The 16,858-nt window shown below is 38.4% G+C and overlaps 1 protein-coding gene and 1 long non-coding RNA gene across 2 annotated transcripts in view; one reads left to right on the forward strand and one right to left on the reverse strand.

The window, feature by feature from the left end:
- The window catches only part of LOC123679175 (laminin subunit alpha-1), a 293,884-nt gene that overhangs the window by 219,287 nt on the left and 57,739 nt on the right, over nt 1-16,858 (reverse strand). The window lies entirely within an intron of this gene.
- LOC123679176 lies at nt 1,217-7,511 on the forward strand. The gene is made up of 2 exons (XR_006747362.1): nt 1,217-1,553; nt 7,239-7,511. It is a non-coding gene; the product is annotated as an uncharacterized LOC123679176 (long non-coding RNA).

Raw genomic sequence — 16,858 nt, forward strand, 5'->3', positions numbered from 1 at the left:
TAATTGCTTGACTTGATATCAAGCTACTTGATATTACTTGAGCTTGATATGCACGAGTCGCACGGCATATATTTCTGAAATCTCGTGCGCACTTAGACTAAATAAGGGGATTTCTCGAACGCCGAGAGACTGAAACATTCACCAGTGTGACTAGTGACTAGTAGTTTTCTCACATTTCTATGAAATATATTCGTAGATTTTGGTAGTTTCAGAAATATCTTCTCAAACTTGGCCAAAATTGCCAAGGATTTTTCAACAACAAGAACATCTTCAGCTTCTGTTGAAAGACAATTTTCCAGAGCTGCTCTTACAGTTACAAAAACCCTCAATAGGTTAGGCGACAAATCTATAAGATGCCTCATGTGTCTTAGATAATGAATGGAAAATTATGAAATCAAATAAAACCTGGAGGTTTCCCATTATTGAGAAACTTAATTTTTTTATTATTTTTTATTTTGTACTGATTCATGGTGATTCAATTTATACTTCTATTTCAAAAAATTTGATATTTTCGGCTTTTTTATGAAATGAGTTCAATGAATGAAAGTGTTTTTTGCAAGGTTTCTTCTCATTCAATCATTTTTTTTTATTGATGTGACACTACACAATAAAACTGCTTAAAATCAAGTGGCTTGATATGATTCAATTAGTTACTTGATAATTAAATACTTAACTTAACTTGAGATTGAAAAACCACTACTTGACTTGAGCTTGACTTGAATTCAAGTCAAGTAGCTTGAAAATCAAGCCACGCTGTGAATCCCTAATCTGATCTTCATGTCCCTATTGTGGCGTTAAATGCTTGTTTTAGGACAAAGATCCTGAATAATTGATATCAAATACCAATTTTTGGAATTTCCTCTACCCAATTATGTGAGGAAAAATTTTTTGACACAGTAACTTCTTCAGCTTTCTAACATTTTGAATCACAGGAAATCTGAGAGAGCTACTGCGTAGCAAGATAATAGTCATTTACATGATAAAAATACAATAGTATAAACTATAAAAATTTTTATTTGATATCAATTAAATGGATTTCCACCAAGCAACGATCAAGTCAATCAAAAAGAGAGATAATTGTCTGCCTTGCATATAATTATTATAATCTCCCATTCCCTGAACTGAAACAAACAAATTTGATATTTTATCTCCTCCATACACACCTCAAATGACCACAACTCCCATATAAACTGAAATTGGCAGACCTAACTGTTCAGGTTCCAAGTACCTGAAAAACTTTCATTTTTCTTTCTTTAATTTCGGACTTAAATTTATTTTAGTTAATTTTGGTTTGTGGAATGAGAATGTTTTGTTGGAAGAAATTCAAGTTTTATTTCAATTTTTCGCGCGCATGTGTTGGTCAAATTTAATACCATACCTGCAGCGAACACATGTGGAAGAAGCAAGAGAGAAGTTTTGAGTTTTGGGTTTTCGATGTGCTGCAGAGAGAAAATATAAAATTTCTACAACTACCAGTGATTTCGACATTGTTAATGATCAGGATTGTGCCTTAAAATAGCAGGATAATTGAGGTTTACAAACAATCAGTGAAGGTAGGTCGATTTGACCAGTACTCGATTTATTTTCATTACTTTTTTATACAGTCCATTAAATTCATAAATACGCCTCAGTCGGCGACATTGGTCCAATCAGAGCCGAATTTTCTTTTAATAGACGTTCTCATTTCAAAATTCCATCGTTTCAAATTGAAAATATTCATTTAATTTTGTTTTGCATTTGATAAGCAGCGGAAAGAGCATCAGAACTCTGTCCCATATTTCTCTTATCATAACTGCACATCTGTTTCATGTTATCTTGAATAGTTTCATGCTCGTCGTCAGTACGAGAATTTTACGTTTGTTTTCATCCGGAAAATAAATTGTTTTTCATTTTTCAGACAATTTAATTTTATTTGCATACAAATATTTTGGTGAAGAATAAATATATTGAGGATAGACTCATTATATTATTGTTTTCTTTTTTTATTATCACGTCTTTGCAGAATATCGAATTTTATTCATTCATTTCGATAAAATGAGTGTCAATAAATTAAAACAAGCAAAAGCCTTGCGCCAACTTCAAATAGATGAAATCTTGGAATTACTAGCGCTCGCCCAACTTGCTGTAACTGATCAAAGTTTGCACGTTCGATTTAATTTGCGGTGTTCCAATTTAGATGATATTCTCGAAGAATTCAAAACAATGCATAATTCGATTATCTCCATTTTGTCAACAATCGAAAATCCAGATATGATCGCTGAAAAGGAGATAAAAACTAGCTTTATGGATAATTTCTTTACTGTCAAGACCATTTACACTAATTTATTCAACGAAGAAACCTCCTCGAATATTGATACAACGTCAACAACGCCAAATGTCAAGCTTCCAAAAATTTCTTTACCGACATTTGATGGAAGTTATAGGAATTGGCCTACTTTTTTCGACATTTTTAATAGTTTGATTCACACAAATTCCACCTTATCAGATATTGATAAATTTCAATATTTACTCAGTTCGTTGTCTTCTGAAACGAGAAATCTTCTGAAGGGATATCAGTTAACAAAAGAAAATTATCAATTAGCTTTCGAAACGTTAACTGAAAGATATCAAAACAAGAGGCTTTTAGCAAATTCTTTTTGGAAGGAAATATGTAACGCACCTAAACTAACCAATGAGTCAGTGGATGGTCTGAGAAATTTATTAGCAATATTTTCGGAGAATTTAACAGCTTTGAAAAATCTTAATTTGCCTATTGAAGATTGGGATTTTATTCTATTTCATTCGCTCATACAGAAATTAGATATAGCAACAATTAAGAGATTTGAGCTGCAAGAATGTTCCACAGAAATTCCTTCGTATCGTGCTCTTTATAAATTTCTCAAAAATCAATGTATTTCTTTAGAGTCACTTAAGTTCTCGGTTTCACAACGCGTGAATGCATCATCAAGTGATAAGCCTTATAAAAAAAGTTCAACATTTCTTACTCAGTCAAATTCGCCGAACAAATTTTCATGCAGCTATTGTAATGCTAACCATTCAATTTATAAATGCTCTTCTTTTCTCAATGAACCTCCATCAGCAAGATTACAAATCGTTAAAGACAAAAATTGGTGTATTAACTGCCTTCATTCGGGACATAGAGTATCGGGGTGTTCGTCGAAATCTACTTGCCGTCATTGTCATAAGAGTCATCACACATTGTTGCATTTAGGGACAATTGATCCATCTCCTGAAACAATTGATCCTTGTAATGAAATTCCATCTACTTCCATGGTATGCCGCTCTCAAGTGTTAACAAACATATCTGCATCGCCAGCTACTGTGTTGCTAGCTACTGCGCGGGTTGAAGTCTTAGATGCTCGAGGTCAATATCAAAATATTCGCATTCTTTTAGATCCAGGCTCCCAAACGAATATAATCACACAAAAATGCGTAAAAAGGTTAGGACTTGAATGTTTTAAAACCCCTCTTGCAATCTTTGGCCTTGGTGAAACATCAGCATCTGTTTCTGATTCCATAACATGTACAATTCGTCCGATAGGGTCCATAAATCCATCTTACACTATTGATGCAGTCGTATTGCCGAAGATTTGTTCTAATATGCCTAACAACTTTCTACCCTACCATGAGTGGTATTCTCTTTCTAATATCAAACTGGCTGACCCAACCTTTCATTCTCCTGGTCCAGTTGATATGCTAGTAGGAGCAGCTATCTTTCCTCTCATTCTGAGAACAGGTCGTTTGCCAGGTAATCTGAAACAACCTTCTGCGTTACAAACTGTATTCGGTTGGATATTGATGGGAAACACCTCTAGTCCATCAGCTAGCATCAGCTCTTTTCACTTAACAGCTAATTCTGTAATTGACTCAACGCTTAGACAATTTTGGGAAATTGAAGAAATTCCCAAATCTGAAATTTCTTCACCAGATGATGCCCTGTGTGAGAAGATATTTGACGATAATTACTCTCGTGATTCAACAGGTCGTTACACGGTTATGTTACCCTTCAAAGAAGGGATAAACAAATCCTTTGGAGATACATATACCATGGCCTTGCGACGTCTGTTTTCACTGGAACGAAGATTCAAAACCTCTCCTGATTTCTATAACGAGTACAAGATGTTCATGAAAGATTACCTCGATTGTGGTCACATGACTTTACTCCCAAATGCCAGTCCATCTGTTGACGAATATTATATACCACATCATGCCGTTATCAACCGAAATAGTCCTTCTACAAAACTTAGAGTAGTGTTTGACTCCTCAGCGAAGGTTTCAGGCAATGTGTCCCTGAATGAGATTCTTTTGACCGGTCCAAAGCTCCAGAAAGATGTGATGGCTCTTCTGCTCAATTTTCGGTTTTATAAGGTTGTTTTCACTGCTGACATCAAACAAATGTACAGGCAGATTCTCGTTCACCCATCACATAGACGATTTCAGCGAATTCTTTTCAGATTCTCTCTCTCAGATCCCGTTCGAGTATACGAGTTGAACACTGTTACGTATGGTGTTGCTTCATCTCCCTATATAGCTCTTCGGACGTTGAAACAATTATCTTCTGATGAGGCGATGGCTTTTCCTTCAGCGGTGAGCGTTTTACGGTCCGAAACATATGTAGATGACATCTTATCAGGTGGAGATAGCTTGGAGGAGGCTCGAGGTTTGCGGGACGAGTTGATTTCTTTATTGAGGCGTGGTGGATTTGAACTCAGAAAATGGTCCAGTAACAGAACTGAGCTAATAGATCATTTTCCTCCAGATCATCGACATCAAGAATCGTTGAATTTCGATGATTCTGTATTGAAAATTCTGGGACTCAGGTGGTTTCCAGCCGGAGATCATTTCTCCTATGTTATAGATTCTACCGAAAGACCAGTTACAAAACGAACAATTCTTTCAGACTTGGCACGAATCTTTGACCCAATTGGTTTTCTGACACCATTCACTTTCCTGGCCAAACATCTCATCCAACACCTTTGGACTCTAGGTCTCCAGTGGGACGATGTTCCTCCATCGGAACTAACGGATCGTTGGAATCAATGTAAATCCGAGTTGCAGGTTCTTTCCACTCTGCGAATACCACGCAGAATCTTCACTCAATCATTTACTAAATGTGAAGCCCACGGATTTGGGGACAGCAGCGAGAAGGGGTATGCCGCTGTTGTTTACTTCCGATTTATCAATCCAGATGGTTCAATAAATATTTCTTTGATTGGCGCAAAGTCTCGGGTTTCACCAATCAAACGCATTTCTTTACCTAAGTTGGAGTTATGTGCCGCTCTTCTCCTTTCAAAATTACTTTCCTTCATAATAAAATCATATGGACCCTCATTGAAAGTGGATGAAATATTCGCATGGTCAGACTCCACCGTGGTTCTTCATTGGATCAAGTCATCGCCCTATCGCTGGAAGAGTTTCGTGAGCAATCGTACCTCCCAAATTCAGGAATTAGTTCCTCCTGATCGATGGTATTATGTGAAGTCTCAAGATAATCCGGCAGATTGTGCCTCTAGAGGCATGTCTCCGTCTGGTTTACTCGACCATTCCTTATGGTGGGCGGGACCTCCTTGGCTTCAGTCCAAGGATCCAATAGGAAAACCTGGTTATCCAAAAATTGAAGAAATGCTAACTGGAGAAGAGCGGCAGGTTGTTTTATCAACCTTCGCCTCATCCGACGTATTTGACGATCTTATAATGAGATATTCCTCTTTCTTTAAACTTCAACAGGTTGTAATTTATCTATTTCGTTTTTCCTTCAATCTCAGAAGTCCTCACTCCAAACGAATCGGTAGTATCTTATCCGTGGAAAGAAAACAAGCTCTCAATTTTCTCATCAAATGTGTTCAGCAAAGAGTTTTTGGTGAGGAAATTCAAAATCTTCGATTAAACCGTCCTATAACCGTGAAATATCTTCAAAAACTCAATCTCTTCATTGGAGATGATGACATTTTGAGAGTGGGTGGTCGATTAACGTTTTCTGGCCTTCAGTATGACCATAAATTTCCAGCATTATTGCCTAATAAACATTTGTTCACGGATATATTCATTCAACATTTTCATCGGTTGTACCTTCATCCCGGTTCACAAACGTTACAGTTTCTTCTATCCCAGCAAGTTTGGATTTTGTCTGCAAGAAAGGCTATTCGTAGAGTTACTTCCAAATGTCTCGTTTGCTTTCGCTCCAATCCCAAACCTCTACAGCCCTTGATGGGCAATCTTCCATCGTACCGCGTCAATCAATTAAAGCCCTTTCAATGTGTAGGAGTCGATTTTGGCGGTCCTTTTCTTGTTACGATGTCAAAAGGTCGGGGCATCAAATCAACTAAAGCGTATATTTGCCTCTTTGTGTGCTTTTCGACAAAAGCTCTGCATTTAGAACTAGTGTCAGATTTGACTAGTGAGGCATTTCTGGCTGCTTTAAAACGGTTCATTGCGCGCAGAGGTAGGTGCACTAGAATTTTTAGTGACGGTGGCAGTAATTTCAAGGGTGCTCAGAGAGAACTCATTTCATACATGAAGTGCGCTGTGGAAGCAGAGAAAATAGACTGGGATTTCAATCCTCCTTCAGCTCCTCATTTTGGAGGGTTGTGGGAAATCGGTATTAAATCTGTTAAATCACATCTATACAAACTGATTGGTGATCAAATTCTTTCTTATGAGGAGATGTATACCGTGCTGGTTCAAATCGAGGCGGTTTTGAACTCCCGACCACTTTGTCCTCTCAGTACAGATCCAAATGACTTATCGGTACTCACTCCGGGGCATTTTCTCACACTGGCTCCTATTTCCGATATTCCTGAGCCTGACTTATCTAATGTGTCCCTCAATAGATTATCTAGGTGGCAGTTGATCACTCGGTTGCATCAAGATTTCTGGAAAAGGTGGCATGTCGAATATTTGAATACGTTGCAACAACGGACCAAATGGTTCACACCACGAGATTCCCAATTATCTGTGGGACAACTTGTGTTGATCAGGGATGAGCAACTGCCTCCTCGACGTTGGCGCATGGCTCGCGTGATTGATGTCCATTTGGGCAAGGACGGTATAGCACGAGTGGCTACCGTTCGCACTGTTAGCGGTATTCTGCAAAGACCGGTAGTAAAATTGTGCCCTCTTCCGGGGCAAGCATGAGCATATAAAATAATGCTATTTTAGGTGGGCGGAATGTTCAGGTTCCAAGTACCTGAAAAACTTTCATTTTTCTTTCTTTAATTTCGGACTTAAATTTATTTTAGTTAATTTTGGTTTGTGGAATGAGAATGTTTTGTTGGAAGAAATTCAAGTTTTATTTCAATTTTTCGCGCGCATGTGTTGGTCAAATTTAATACCATACCTGCAGCGAACACATGTGGAAGAAGCAAGAGAGAAGTTTTGAGTTTTGGGTTTTCGATGTGCTGCAGAGAGAAAATATAAAATTTCTACAACTACCAGTGATTTCGACATTGTTAATGATCAGGATTGTGCCTTAAAATAGCAGGATAATTGAGGTTTACAAACAATCAGTGAAGGTAGGTCGATTTGACCAGTACTCGATTTATTTTCATTACTTTTTTATACAGTCCATTAAATTCATAAATACGCCTCAGTCGGCGACACTAACCTTGAAGTTTCTGACAAACGACCACAATCACCAACGCTGGCGCCATCTCGTTCGATGGATCGCGTCAAAAATGCGTGAAATTGCCCCATACGGACGCTAATGAGGGTCTCAGCCGCATCTTAACCCACGTATCACGTAAATTGCCGCATCCATTGAATACGTCGGACCATAGCGCAATCCATAAACGAGCGTTATGGGGAGCTGACCTATAGGCATCGACATCCATCATTTTCAATTGTAGACCTCCGAGTCGAAATGGGTACTTACCCAAATTCAATAATAAATTACAGTCCGTGTTGCCGTTTTTCCTGTTTCAAACGAAGATCTACTGTTCACGTTGTGCAGGAGTCTTGTTTTTCAATTTTTGAGCTGATCGTCAGAGCCGGAGAAACGACAAGATTGATATCGGAGAAGAAATACCCAATATTTCAGTGGGTAGAGATTTTGCATACATTGCTGGCAAGTCGGTATCTTGGGATGTAATATCTACGTGTTAGAAATTGATGCATATAACTGACTTGTGAAATGTTTCAAACATTTGCCCAATTTCGTTTCCTCTTCGAATGGCAAAGTGGGGATGGTGCGCTAGCGTTGAGTCTCGAATATTAGTCGCTCTCCAGCTGTGGGATGGGTTACGACAATTCTATTTCTTTGTATTTGAGGAATTTATTGGCGACAATGAATGACACAACTGATTCTTTTTCGCTATAACATAACTGATTTGAAAATGAACTGAATCTACGATAGTGAGAAATATACTAACTTACAAAGGAACTACAACACCCAGAACGAACTATTTGAATTTTAAATATTTTTTGGTAAGACATAGATAGTATAGCAAAGGGTGAATGTTTGAAATTTGGAGAAAAAAAATTAAGGGTTTTCAATTTTTCTTTTAATAAATTTGTTAATAATGTGTTTGTACACCGCGATCATCTATACACTCCCCAACACATCTCGGCATTGATGCAATAAGATGGTATATTTCTTCATGATGGATACTATTTCAAGCTACCTGTACTTCATGTCTCAGAGCCTCCAAAGTCCGTGGGGGCTGGGGTAAATTTCCAAGCCTTCTACCCATGATGTCCCAAACATGCTCTATGGGCGAAAGATCGGGGGATCTGGGCGGCCATGGCGAAAGATTCACATGAGTCGCTTCGAAAAAGTTTAAACTAACTCTGGCAACTTGAGGTCGGACATTATCTTGCTGAAATATTGGATTCTCGAGCCGGTTAAGGTAAGGGAGAACATATGGCTCCACTATTTCTTGAAGGTAACGCAGCGCAGTCATGTTACCTCGAATGAAGACTAAAGGTTACCTACTTCCATATGAAATAGCACCCCATACCATAACTCCTACTGTTCGGTGAACATGACGCCCAACATCGAACTGAGGTCCACGTCTTACCCCCGACGTCGTCTAACCCTTCTTCGTCCATCATGTGCACCCAAAGAGAATCAAGATTCATCAGAAAAGACGACCTGGTGTCATTAAACATTCCAATGTTGACGTTCTCTGCATCACTGTAATCGTTGCCGGCGATGCTCAACCGTCAGAGGTAACACAAGATGGGGTCGATAATACTTCAGTCCAAAAGACCTTATCCGTCGGTGAACCGTTTGGACAGTTACAGGATGACCTTGTTCTCCTAACCACTCATCAGCCAAAGATCGAGTTGTCGCAAATCGTTCTCTAATGGCCATTAGTCTTAGACATCGATCTTGAACTTCATTTGTGCTTCTTCGACGTCCAGTGCCTACTCCTCTTCGATTTTGGGCATTTTTAAACCACGCTTGACTTGACAATAGTAGTTGGATTTTTGTTCGTACGGTTAGCGAAATGACAACCCCGCCTTCCGTAAATGCTATGCTATCTATGTTTTACCAAAAAATTTAAAATTTGAAAAGCTCCTTATGGGTGTTTCAGTTTGTATATAATGGAAAACAAACCAACAAACTTCGTTGAGATTTTGTCCGTTCCCTTTTTGCTGACAGTCAAACGAAGACAACAATTTGTTTCACACTGGAAATATTTGCATATTATTCTACTTTGAAATCTACATTCATACATAAATATTCTATTTCCATCTGCTCTTGCCGTCGATGTGGCAACACTGATCACCGTTCGTGTTCTCGTGGTGGTATTATTGCGATTTTTAGTGAGCTATAAACGGCAGTGTCCTCTCAGCTTAACAACGCGCTTATTGCGATTTCATCCTCTCTGCCCGGCTATCTAGCACTTTACGACGATATTGTCTGTAGGCCTACAGTGATGTATTGTGACGTGGGCGATTGTTTTAATATAATTTATGACGGGAAAAACTTGTTGCTGCAGACGCGTAACTTTTTTTAAGGGATATAGGAGGGTTGACCGTGTATGTCGGTAGAGTGATCGTATTGGTATCGGAGTAGATTGATTGATCCCTAGGGATATAAAAAACATACTTCCTGATCAGTTCCATAAGAATACTGTGGTAATCAGGTATAATAACGGGTGTTTTTTTCGAGGTATATAACTTTAAGTTGGCATTACTGTTCAAGATGGCGACCGATTTAACAGCTGTCAAGTGATTTATTCTCAGTTTGGTTTGGCAATTCACCAAGAATAGACTCACGCTTGAACAACGCTTGCAAATAGTGCAATTTATTTCGAAAATAATGATTCTTTGCGGAATACGTATCGCGCACTACGTCCATTTTATTTTGTTTATCGATGAAGCGCACTTCTGATTGAATGGGTACGTCAACAAACCAAACTGCCGCATTTGGAGTGAAGCTAATCCTTAAGTATATGTCGAAACACCGTTATATCCAGAAAAACTGACTGTTTGGTGCGCTTTATAATGGGCTGGTGGAATCATTGGTCCGTACTTCTTCAAAAACGATGATGGCCAGAACGTTACAGTCAATGGTGATCGGTATAGAGCCATGATTACTAACTTTTGCATTCCTGAATTGAAGAACCATGATGTCCAGGAGCTGTGGTTTCAACAAGACGGCGCAACATGTCACACAGCTCGTGCCACAATCGATTTATTGAAAGACACGTTTGGTGACTGCCTAATTTCACGTTTTGGATCTGTGAATTGGCCTCCAAGATCTTGTGATTTAACACCGCTAGACTACTTTCTGTGGGGCTATGTAAAGTCATAGGTCTATGCGGATAAGCCACAAACCCTTGACCATTTGGAAGACAACATTAGCCGTGTTATTGCCGATATACGGCCACAAATGTTGGAAATACTCATCGAAAATTGGACGTCCAGATTGGACTACATCCGAGCCAGCCGCCGGCGGTCATATGCCAGAAATCATATTCAAAATGTAATGCCACAATTGCGGATAAATAAAATTCAAGTCAATCGAATAATCCATCGTTTTTTTATTGCAATTTAAAGTTCTATAGCTCTAACAAAAACACCCTTTACAAAATTGCTTGTTGTTCAGTTCTCGACTTTGCCATGAAGTTCATTTTTTTTCATATGGATAACGTTGACTCTTATCAATAAAACCTGCATAATTCATAATTCAATTTATCTATTTATTGATTGTTGTCAACATCAACAAACGAATAAAATCAAGTTCTCTGAAATTTTTATTTCAGTTGTGAATGTCGATTTGTATACCTATTCCACAGAAGAGTAAGAGTTAAGATTATGACCACCTGTTGATATTGCTATCTTTGTTAATCTGTACCAAAGAAACAGTTCATTTCAATGAGCCTACGGTGTCCTCAAATACAAATTTGTGTAATAAGCAAGTTGCAAATTTGTAAATTCAGTAAGTTTTTTAAACTACAAGACACTGATGAGGAAACATTGTATCAATTATACACGAATTTCAAAACGGATTTCTTTATGCTATTCAATTAATCAATCGTTTACTCCATTTGTTATTGTTATTTCAGATCATTTATTTCTCTTTTGGTTGGATTTAATATTTTTGCTAATTGTATTTCCAGACAAAAAGTATAGGTATACCAAATAGTAAAGGTTTAGGTACAATGATGCCACAATTTTTTATATTTAAACCAAAAATAATTGAGGCGAAGTTCGACAACCTCAAGAAATGGGCCACCAAACCCACCACAACACTCCATCTAACGAACACATTGCACCTTGCGCCACCACGTAAGAACCCGATCCTGGACCTACCTCAACTCAACCTCCTTCTCAAAACCAGCCGGAGGCCTTTCCAATGGAACGCGCGCGTGCCTGGCCACATCGAAAAATAAAGACGGTGTCTTATTTGCGTCCCATTATAAATATCCCAGACGGGACAGATGGAAGTCCTCGCACAGACAGACCGAACGCCAGCGTCCTCTCTATCCTCCCGCCATCCGGTCCAGCTCTCTGTCCGACTTAATCAAAGTCGGCGGGGCGTGAATTTATCCAGTGACATCGAGGACGTGTGTATCATTTTATCGGAGACGACAGGATTTTGACAGCTTTCGCGTCTTCGTCCTTGTTGGAGGGCGGGTTGTTTGATGTTACGACTGTGTTATTCTTTGCTGTTTCTTTGGGTCTTCTGTTTTGTGGTTGAAATATATAGTATTGCTGATTGTAACTAACAAATACACTGATCAACAATTGCTAGGGATCACTTATGAACTTCTCTTCATTTGTATTTTTTTCAAGTTATCTCGTGAATATCTATACATTATATGTTCTCTAAGGAAAAAGTAAGATGTTTTGAGTTGATCATATCAAAGTCTTCCTCACTTCATCGGCTCTTGTTCACAAAATCGATTATTATCTGTAGGCTGTTACAGGTGGAGTGAAAAGCAATGTAGTATTTGTTATTAAATCTGTTTTTTTCTCTCGTTCAAACACATAAGGTGACATATAAGGTAATTGAAGAAATGAGAACAATATCAGCTTATCAGTCATGCCGAGAAGACGTTTGGCTCCTGTGCACCTGGACCAAATCATACGGTGGATACAAGAAGGTTTGTCCCAGCGAGAAATGTCCCGGCAGTTGAATGTTTCGCAAAGTGTCGTGAGTCGGGCTTGGAATAGGTTCATCCAAAACGACTCAGTAGCTTATGTTCATGGGGGAGGTCGGCAGCGCAGTACAACAGCTGCCCAAGATCGTCTTTTGATCCTCAATGCTAGGAGAAATCCCACTTACCCGGCGTCGCGGCTCAATAGATCGCTGAGAGTTGCAACAGGAGTTCTAATTTCGAACCAGACTGTAAGACGACGACTACATGTTCGTGGTTTGAGAGCACGTAGGAGGGTACAACATCCCCGTTTGAATAGGGAACACCGGGTTCATCGACGGCAATGAGCTGAGGAGCACCGCAATTGGACACTTGAAGATTGGAGCCGATGTTTATTTACGGATGAATCTAGATTTCGTTTGGTCAACTCCGATGGACGTATTCTTGCTTGGAGGGAAAGAGGTCGAAGGTATGCAGAACAGTTTATGGTACCCACAACAGCTTTTGGCGGAGGTTCTATATGTGTATGGGGAGGCATTTATTTGAACCAACGCACAGAGTTGGTTGTTCTGTAGAACACCACCATGACCAGCCAGAGATATCACGATATGATTATTGAACCCATAATTGTTCCGTTTGCGGCTGCCGTGGGCGAGAATTTCATTTTAATTGACGATAATGCCCGTCCACACCGTAGTCGTCTGGTTAATGAAGCGCTAGAAACTCATGCTATTGATAGGATGGACTGGCCAGCTCGCTCTCCAGACATGAATTGCATCGAACATATCTGGTCTGAGATGTCAATTGTCAACCTTAGAACAACCGATCAATAACCTGGAGGACCTTTCTAACGCTTTACGGGATATTTGGACGAATTTGCCCCAAAATTTTATAAATCGTTTGATCGAAAGTATGCCTCGTAGGGTAGAATGCTTGAGACGAGCTCGTGGGGGACCAACTCGGTACTAGCTTAACCGAAACTTAAGCCTTCTTGTGGTTTCATCATAAAATTTTTATGTTATTCAAACACAGAATTTTGAGTGTTCCTAATAAAGTCTTTTTTTCTCTCCAACTTTCCATTTTTTCATTCTTTTCTCAAGTGAACCATATTATCAACTGAAAATACTCTGATATCTGACTAAATTTATAATCTTGGAGCGAATATTTCAGAAATAAATTCAGAACAAGTAAATGATCCCTATCAATTGTTGAGCAGTGTATATGTTTTGGATAGGCAAAAGCCTAGATATTAAGATCGTGAGAAGGAAGATTCTACGACGAACTAGTCTTGGAGTAAAAGTATATTACTTTTTGATATTGTTGTTTTCACCATGGATAACAGACTATAAAAAAGGGTATTGAAGGGAGTACCGCAGCGATCTGTGATTGATACACTGTTGTAAAGGATGTTCTTTTAGAGCTATAGAACTTTAAATTGCAATAAAACAACGATGGATTATTCGATTGACATGAATTTTATTTATCCGCAAGATAATCTTGTGGCATTACACTTCAAATATGATTTCTGGCATATGACCGCCACGGCTGGCTCGGATGTAGTCCAATCTGGACATCCAATTTTCGATGACTTTTTCCAACATTTGTGGCCGTATATCGGCAATAACACGGAGAATGTTGTCTTCCAAATGGTCAATGACTTTACATAGCCCCACAGAAAGTAGTCTAGCGGTGTTAAACCACAAGATCTGAGGCCAATTTACAGGTCCAAAACGTGAAATTAGGCGGTCACCAAACGTGTTTTTCAATAAATCGATTGTGGCACGAGTTGTGTGACATGTTGCGCCGTCTTGTTGGAACCACAGCTCCTGGACATCATGGTTGTTCAATTCAGGAAATGAAAAGTTAGTAATCATGGCTCTATACCGATCACCATTGACTGTAACGTTCATCGTTTTTGAAGAAGTACGGACCAATGATTCCACCAGCCCATAAAACGCACCAAACAGTCAGTTTTTCTGGATGAAACGGTGTTTCGACATATACTTGAGAATGAGCTTCATTCCAAATGCGGCAGTTTTGTTTGTTGACGTAGCCATTCAACCAGAAGTGCGCTTCATCGCTAAACAAAATTCGCTTATGAAAATCGGGAACAACGGCAATCTCATTTTGGGCCCATTCGACGAATCTACGCCTTACTTGATGATCGTTTGGCTTCAATTCTTGCACGAGTTGGATTTTGTAAGCACGCAAACCAAGATGATTCCGCAAAATCTTCCATAAAGTGGATGGACACAGATCCAATTCCTGTGCTCGATGGCGGATAGACTCATTCGGGTCTTCCTCAGTGCTACGCTCTACAGCGGCAATAGCTTCTTCTGTACGCACCGTACGGTGTCTCTGGGGATGCGATTTATCAATAAGAGTAAACGTGGTGCGAAAACGTTCCATGGTTAATCGAATTAACTGCTCTGATGGACGATTTTGTCGACGATAAAATGGACGTAGAGCGCGAGCGCGATACGTATTCCGCACAGAACCATTATTTTCGAAATAAAATTGCACTATTTGCAAGCGTTGTTCAGGCGTGAGTCTATTTATGATGAATTGCCAAACCAAACTGAGAATAAATCATTTGACAGCTGTTAAATCGATCGCCATCTTGAACAGTAATGCCAACTTAAAGTTATATACCTCGAAAAAAAACACCCGTTACATATACTATCAGAACCACAAAACGGATAACCCTTTATGATATCAAAGTTCCACAATAATTTCTTTTTCATATTTTTACTTTTGTCATATACATTCAACCAATCCACTCTAATGATTTCATTAGCATGTAAATTAGCTATCGTTTTTTCATGAATTGAAAGGATTGACATCGCCATGAACGAAATCACCATTAAATTTTATACATCAACAAACCTTTCTATTCAAAGCTAAGGAAATGAACTGAGTAGACTATAAGAATCCTTTCGTATTAATCGAATACTGCAAACGAATTATTCTAATATTCAATAATTCATCGAGATTGGTATCATTTATGGTTTAATAATTAGTTAACTAGTCGTACATGTTGCAATAAGAATATGTCTCGGCTACGGACGTAAAATATATGTATGGTCCTTAGAATACAGCTCGTTCAAGCAGCAAATTGAATACATAAATAAACACTTTATACGAGATTTGTTTTAATGAAACTATGTGTCTTCCGTAATAAACATTACAAAAATTGTATGAGTAATACGTAGAGGGATGTATACAAAAAAAAATCAAGACTGCACAATTTCTTCTTTCGGAGACCTGAATTGGCCACCAAGGTCCAAGATATTACCAGAGGATATTTTTGGTAGGGTTATAATTTCATCATCATAAAAGCTCTCGATTTCACAGTTTCAATGATATTACATGCAGATATTTTTTCAAAAGATCGTACATAATTTTTTTGTTGAGCATACAATAAAAGAGGCAATAGTGTCAAGCATCTCATTTCTAAAAACTGTTCGAGGAAGTATTCTGAAGTAATGATCGTTCCTAACAGTACCAACAGAATCAAATTGATTAAGTGCTAGTATCGTGAGAAATATTCATGAATTACACAAGAATCCTATGTCATTCTATCGATTCTTGAAAATTCTTACAAGACAGCATCTTAACCAATTTGCCTATGAATGAACCGACACTGGCCTTGTCAAATAAATTACGGAAAGTCTGTTCAATCAAGCAATATAAAAATACTACGGTATTCGTACTTGAAAAATGGGGATAGTGCGTGATCTTGAATGGCCCCACAATTTTTCAATCTGTCTGATTTTGTGCTGGATAGGTGAGAGAATACTGTTAATGAGAAAGTAAATAAACTGTTGGAATTTGAGATTTTATCTGGCTGAGATGGAAGAGTTGATATAAAATGCTACGAAAGTTTAAGACATTTTTAGGAGATATGCTGGTAGGTACTCTGATGTTGCCTTTATGTTCAATATAATATATTATGTTGCTCATTACTAGGGACTCAAGGCTTTGCTTGATATTCGAGCTACTTAGCTTGAGCTTGACTTGATTTCAAGTCCAGCTCGAGTCAAGTAGTAGTTTTTAATGTCAAGTCAAGTCAAGTTTTTATTTATCAAGTGCTTGAATCATATCAAGCTACTTGATTTCTAGTTTTATTGTGTAGTGTCACATCAATGAAAAATGATGAAATGAGAAGAAACCTTGAAAAAACACTCTTACTCATTAGACTCATTGAATGAAAGAACCGAAAACATCAACTTTTTTGGAATAGAAACATAAATTGAATCACTATAAATCTTAACAAAATGAAAAATAACAAAAAACCAAGTTTCTTAATA

Source organism: Harmonia axyridis, chromosome 4 (assembly GCF_914767665.1).
Source record: "Harmonia axyridis chromosome 4, icHarAxyr1.1, whole genome shotgun sequence".
Classification (NCBI taxonomy): domain Eukaryota; kingdom Metazoa; phylum Arthropoda; class Insecta; order Coleoptera; family Coccinellidae; genus Harmonia; species Harmonia axyridis.